Raw genomic sequence first — 7,459 nt, forward strand, 5'->3', positions numbered from 1 at the left:
TTTGATTACTCGGGCCGTCACGTCTGAGAAGTAGTAGCAGCGGCAATGACAACCCGACGGATTTGATGCATGTGCTGCTAGCTTTGCCTCTGCCGCCGTGATTACCCTCGGGATCGGAGCAGCAGCCGCCAGAGTCAATCATACCGCATCAACTATTTGGGTCTTCACGCCGCGGAGGAAAAATCAACCTACAAACTTGATCTGGACACGGATGACGGAGTTGTAAATTCTTGTTGGTCTTAGCGACTTGAACCTTGTGATGATTTGATCTCGTGCACGTCTTCGACTTGCGGCAGCGGCAGCACCGTACTTGATGCACCCCAAAATCTTTTGATCCTTGTACTACTAGCTCCAAAGTAAATCACGATTCCTATTACCAACGATGAATTTCCCGGCTCTTTTTCATCGGACGAATCGCAAGCTTTTCGATCCCTGAATAATTCCCTTCAAGAACATAACATCACCGTGCACTGGCCCCATGTTGGGCACCAACTGTCGTGGTTTTGTCATGGAAGATGTCCTAGTGTGAGGACTTAGTCGTGAGGCCATCGCTGCTAAGTGGTGGCTTGAATGGGGTTGATCGGAATCGAGAAGACACGAGTTTTATTGCAAAAGTCTATTAGTCATTGAAATAAAGTACTACGCGCATGCTCCAAGGGGGATAGATTGGTAGGAAAAGACCATCGCTTGTCCCCGACCGCCACTCATAAGGAAGACAATAAATAAATAAATCATGCTCCGACTTCATCACCCAACGGTTCACCATACGTGCATGCTACGGGAATCACAAACTTTAACACAAGTATTTCTACAATCCACAATTACTCACTAGCATGACTCTAATATCACCATCTTTATATCTCAAAACTATCATAAGGAATCAAACTTCACATAGTATTCAATACACTTTGTATGAAAGTTTTTATTATAACCTTCTTGGATGCCCATCATATTAGGACTAAATTCATAACCAAAGCAAATTACCATGTTCTTTAGAGAGACTCTCAAAATAATATAAGTGAAGCATGAGAGTTCAACAATTTCTATAAAATAAAGCCATCGCCGTGCTCTAAAAAGATATAAGTGAAGCACTAGAGCAAAATTGCCTAGCTCAAAAGATATAAGTGAAGCACATAGAGTATTCTAATAAATCACGATTCATGCGTGTCCCTCTCAAAAGGTGTGTACAGCAAGGATGATTGTGGCAAAATAAAAAGAAAAGACTCATATCATACAAGACGCTCCAAGCAAAACACATATCATGTGGTGAATAAAAATATAGCCTCAAGTAAATTTACCGATAGACGAAGACGAAAGAGGGGATGCCATCCGAGGCATCCCCAAGCTTAGGCTCTTGGTTGTCCTTGAATATTACCTTGGGGTGCCTTGGGCATCCCCAAGCTAGGCTCTTGCCACTCCTTATTCCATAGTCCATCAAATCTTTACCCAAAACTCGAAAATTTCACAACACAAAACTCAACAGAAAATCTCATGAGATCCGTTAGTATAAGAAAATAAAACACCACTTTTGGTACTGTTGTGAAATCATTCTTTACTTATATTGGTGTAATATCTACTGTATTCCAACTTCTCCATGGTTCATACCCCCCGATACTACCCATAGATTCATCAAAATAAGCAAACAACACATAGAAAACAGAATCTGTTAAAAACAGAACAATCTGTAAACTTTGAATACTTCTGTAACTCCAAAGATTCTGAAAAATTAGGAAAACAGAGGCAATTTGTATACCAATATTCTGCAAAAAAATCGGTATTTTATCGCGCTTTTGTTAAAAATGAGAATTATTTTTCTGGGTGCAAAAGTTTCTGTTTTTCAGCAAGATCAAATCAACTATCACCGTAAGCTATCCCCAAGGTCTTACTTGGCACAAACACTAATTAAAACACCAAAACACAATTACTACAGAGGTAATACTCCCTCCTTTCCGGTTTATAGGGCTTGTCTCAGAATTTTAGTTTTTCCATTTCATAAGGCTCAATTTGGTTGTTCCCCATCACATGTTCAGATTCCAAGGTGCATTGAATCATTGCATGCAAGTACTAAGAGAAAATTGACCAATGCATGTACTTTATGCATGCATGCATTGCAATTAATGCATTGATAAACATAATTTTTGGAGGAAAACAAGAGCATTAATTAGGTGCTTTTGCAAACTACAAAAAATATTCCACCACTCACCATCTACCTTGGTTGGTGAGATTTTTGAATTGAGCCCTATAAACTGGAAAGGAGGGAGTAATGTGTATTTTCATAAAAACAAAAAATAAAAATATTAGGTTGTCTTCCAACAAGCACTTTTCTTTAAAGCCTTTTAGCTAGGCGTTGATAATTCAATGACGCTCACATGAAAAATAGCAATTGAAATGAAGAGAGCATCATGTAGCATGTGAAAAACAAGTTTAAGTCTAACATACTTCCTATGCATAGGCATTTTATAAGCAAACAAATTATCAAGACAAGCAAAAACTAGCATATGCAAGGACGAAGAAAGAAACAATAGCAATCACAACATAGCGAGAGGTAATTTAGTAACATAAAATTTTCTATAACCATATTTTCCTCTCTCATAATAATTACATGTAAGATCATATTCAAATTCAACAATATAGCTATCATATAAAACTTTCTCTACATAATCCACATGCATGCAAAGTTTACACTCTTCCAAAATAGTGGGATTAACATTAACTAAAGTTATGACCTCTCCAAACCCACTTTAATCAAAAAATTCATGAGATTGATCATACTCCAAAGTAGTGGGATCATTATTACCTAGAGTTGACACTCTTCCAAACCAACTTTCAATATTATTGCAAACATATTCATCACGAGGCTTAAATAAATATTCAAGATCATAAGAAAAATCACCCCAATCATGATCATTGCAACAAGTAGTGGACATAGCAAAATTAGCATCCCCAAGCTTAGGGTTTTGCATGTCATTTGCACAACTGACTTTGATAGAATTTATATTAGAATCATTGCAATCATGCTTTTCATCCAAGGAGCTATCGTGAATCACTTCATAAATTACTTCTTTTAACACTTCATCACAATTTTTAGATTCACGAATTTCAAGCAAAACTTCATAAAGATAATCTAGTGCACTCAACTCACTATCAATAGGTTCATCATAATTGGATCTCTTAAAAAGATTAGCAGGTGGATGAGGATCCATAAACTCTTTGCTTACTGTTTTTCAATAAAATACACAATTATGCCAGGCAAACGAGCAAACAAACCAAGTAAGACATAAGGGCAAACGAAAAGATGAACGAAAGAAGGGCGGATAAAAAGGAAAATCTTTTTGTATTTTTCTGAAAATCATTTTGGAGGTGGTGGAGAGGAAAAAGAGAGGCAGATGGCAAATAATGTAATGCAAGAGATGAGAGTTTATGATGGGTACTTAGTAGGCTTGACGTAGATCTGCCCGGTAACAACGCCAGAAATTTTTCCTGCTACTTCTTGAGCTTGCGTTGGTTTTTCCCTTGAAGAGGAAAGGGTGATGTAGCATAGTAGAGATAAGTATTTCCCTCAGTTAAGAACCAAGGTTATCAATCTAGTAGGAGAAAAGCGCAAGTCCCCAATAGATGCACCTGCACAAACAATCAAACACTTGCACCCAACGCGGTAAAGGGGTTGTAAATCCCTTCACGGTCACTTGCAAAGGTGAGATCTGATAGAGATATATAAAACTAAACAAAATATAAAATATTTTTGGGTTTTTTGGTTTATAGATCTGAAAATAAAAGATTGCAAAATAGTAGATCGGAAACTAATATGATGGAAATAGACCCGGGAGCCATAGGTTTCACTAGAGGCTTCTCTCATGAAGGCAAATAATACGGTGGGTGAACAAATTACTGTCAAGCAATTGATAGAAAATCACAAAGTTATGACGATATCCAAGGCAATGATTACGCATATAGGCATCATGACCGTGTCAAGTAGACCGACTCCTGCCTGCATCTACTGCTATTACTCCACACATTGGCCGCTATCTAGCATGCATCTAGAGTACTAAGTTCATAAAGAATGGAGTAACGCCTTAAGTAAGATGACATGATGTAGAGGAATAAACTCAAGCAATATGATGAAAACCCCATCTTTTTATCCTTGATGGCAACAATTCAATACGTGTCTCGCTACCCCTACTTTGTCACTGGGTGAAATCACGCAAGATTGAACCCAAAGCTAAGCACCTCTCCCATTGCAAGAAAAACCAATCTAGTTGGCCAAACCAAACCGATAATTCGAAGAGAAATACAAAGATATCAAATCATGCATATAAGAATTCGGAGAAGATTCAAATAATATTCATAGATAAGCTGATCATATATCCACAATTCATCAGATCTTGACAAACACACCGCAAAAGAAGATTACATGGGACAGGTCTCCAAGAACATCAAGGAGAACATGGTATTGAGAATCAAAGAGAAAGAAGAAGCCATCTAGCTACTAGCTATGGACCCGTAGGTCTGTGGTAAACTACTCACGCTTCATCGGAAGGGCAATAGGGTTGATGTAGATGCCCTCCGTGATCGAACCCCCCTCCGGCAGGATGCCGGAAAAGGCCCCAAGATGGGATCTCACAGGAATAGAAGGTTGCGGTGGTGAAAAAGTGTTTTCGTGGATGCTTCTGAGGGTTTTGGAATATATGTGAATATATAGGACGAAGAGCTAAGTTAGGGAGTCATCGGGGGGCCCACAAGGTAGGGGGCGCCCCCCTAGGGCGCGCCCTCCACCCTTGTCGCCGCCTCGTGGCTCTTCTGGCTTGGACTCCAAGTCCCCTGGGTGTCTTCTGGTCCAAGAAAATCATCGTGAAGTATTATTACGTTTGGACTCCATTTGGTATTCCTTTTCTACGAAGCTCAAAAACAAGGAAAAACAGAAACTAGCACTGGGCTCTAGGTTAATAACTTAGTCCCAAAAATAATATAAAATAGCATAATAATGCATATAAAACATCCAAAACAGATAATATAATAGCATGGAACAATAAAAAATTATAGATACGTTGGAGACGTATCAGTGGATGCAGTGAGAGGTCACGCCCGCCCTGTGCTGCCTTGACCGTGGACCTTCACCATTTACGTCACCTTGTGTCCAGATCTGAGATGCCACGTGTACCAGATGAATGGCTCCGAGTTTGATCTGATGGTAGCTAGGTGTGAGGTGAGGGACACTGTGGGAGAGACCCCCGTGATATTTTTTCTACAAAGTTAGTCAAACTTTACAAAACTTGACTTTGACACAATTTTACATGCATACCTTAGGGCTCCTTTGATTCAAAGGAATTTCATAGGATTTTCTAAGGGTTAGAATCCTTAGTACATTGGTCGTTTGATTCATAGGATTGAATCCTATAGGAATTTGTACTATGGAACCACGTGCACTACTACATTTCATTGGAAATCTAGCATCCACTCCAACTATTTTTCACTTCCTTTGTTGTGGCACCCCGGCTCAGAGCGACTGGTTTACCTTGCATTGCGAGCCCAGAGATCGAGTCTTGTAGCAACACACAACATCTTGGTACAAAAAACAACCTCTTTATTGATACTAGCGAACATAGTTCGATGTTGCATCAAGTAGCGAGGCCAAGCGGCACACACGGCTGAACAATATGTACATTATTTAGTGAACATAAAGGGCCTCGATCACGACAACTACACGGCAGCGGAACGACGACGAAGCTGGACTCCATAGCATAGGGACACTGATGTGGACACGATCTTGACACGGAAGCACTTCGATCCAGTCAGACTTTCCTGAAAACTGGCATGGCACGCCAGGTCAGTACATTGAATGTACTTGCAAGCTCACAACCAGCATAAACATAATGGCAAACAATATCATGATATTTAATCAAATTAATATCAATGCAAAAGACTACTACAAATGCAGTGAACATGATCTCGTGCATCAAGTCCCTCAGACTTTCTTACCGAACGGGTTACCTCGTAACCAAACGGTGATCGTATTCAGACCACTTACCAAACCAACACTTTGGTTTCCACAATCATCATCAATTCTCATCCATCATCTCAGTACCAAATGATTATAATTAGTGTGCAGGATTACTTATGAAAGTTGATCCATGGTGTGACTTACTCACGAGTTGTATCCGTAACCAAGGATGCGGCTATAGATAGATTAAATTACACTCTACAGAGGTAGCGCACTGTAACCACACCACAGAATCCATGGCCTCACACTCCCATTCGGGTGGACCAACGGCATTCCGACGAAATCCTCCCATTGCCATGACACTCTCCCAGCCACTCCGACTCACTCCCCACTGGGCTAAGTCCTGGGTGGCCCCGTGCCTACCAAAGGCATCAACGACCACCGTCGTGGCAAAACATAAACAGTCCCAAACGGGGACAAGGTACCATAACAACAAACGGGCACACAAGGTTATGTCTGCTTACCGGGCCAGGGTAACGCACGCCCATAACCTTCCCTCGTTGGAGGTACCGACCAGAGGCATGACAACGAACCGAATAAAGGCCTTCCCATAAAGGCAAATGTGGTTGCACTGGGAAAAACTCGATTCAGTGGCACCATGACCCGATCAACGGTATGTTCAAGTTGAATTATTATCAGGTTTAACTTGAAATAAAAATAACAGGTGTCATGATATGCCATGAATATGCAACCATACATCATGCATCACATACTATCAAAAATAAACGAATCAACATCATCAAGTATTCCACTAACAATCATCATCATCAAAGCAAACTCATTCCACACCTCTGGTTATTATACTTCATCAAATTTAACCATGATATTAACTTAAAATTATCCATTTTCTTACTTAATAAAATAATAACAAAGCCAGTCATTTCATAATCATTTCATCATCACATAACCAAATATTACTTCTACTGACTTAAACTAACTTAGCTAGTCTCAAACTACTGTAAACTAAGCATTTCAAGCAAGCAGGGGCGGAGCCAGGATTGGACGATAGGGGGGGGGGCGAAGAAGACATCGAACATATTTTTTTTAACAATGACCATACATAGAGGAACACAAGATAATATGTATTTTTCAATTAGAAAATTCTATTTTTGTTTGTTAGTTTGAATGTGGCTCTTACACCCAAAACACAGAACAAAGTCGATAACCCTATATGGCGATTCTAGCTTGTTGTAAATTTTACTCATGCTAGAATATTTGATCGGTACTTTGTGTATCAGCTAATTTGATATTGAAGTCATTATGCATACAAACTCATAGATTTCTAATGGTCCCAAAAATACAAACTAGCATCTAACAGTTTGTGCATACCTAATAATAATAGTAACTTGCAATAACCTAGACATGAGCCAATGATATACCTTAGATCCAATGAGAGTCCTGCTATGTTGTCCTAGGGGTGAAATCCAAAACTCAGATGATAAAATCATGCAAACCTAATTT

This window comes from Aegilops tauschii, chromosome 4, assembly GCF_002575655.3.
Source record: "Aegilops tauschii subsp. strangulata cultivar AL8/78 chromosome 4, Aet v6.0, whole genome shotgun sequence".
Classification (NCBI taxonomy): Eukaryota; Viridiplantae; Streptophyta; class Magnoliopsida; order Poales; family Poaceae; genus Aegilops; species Aegilops tauschii.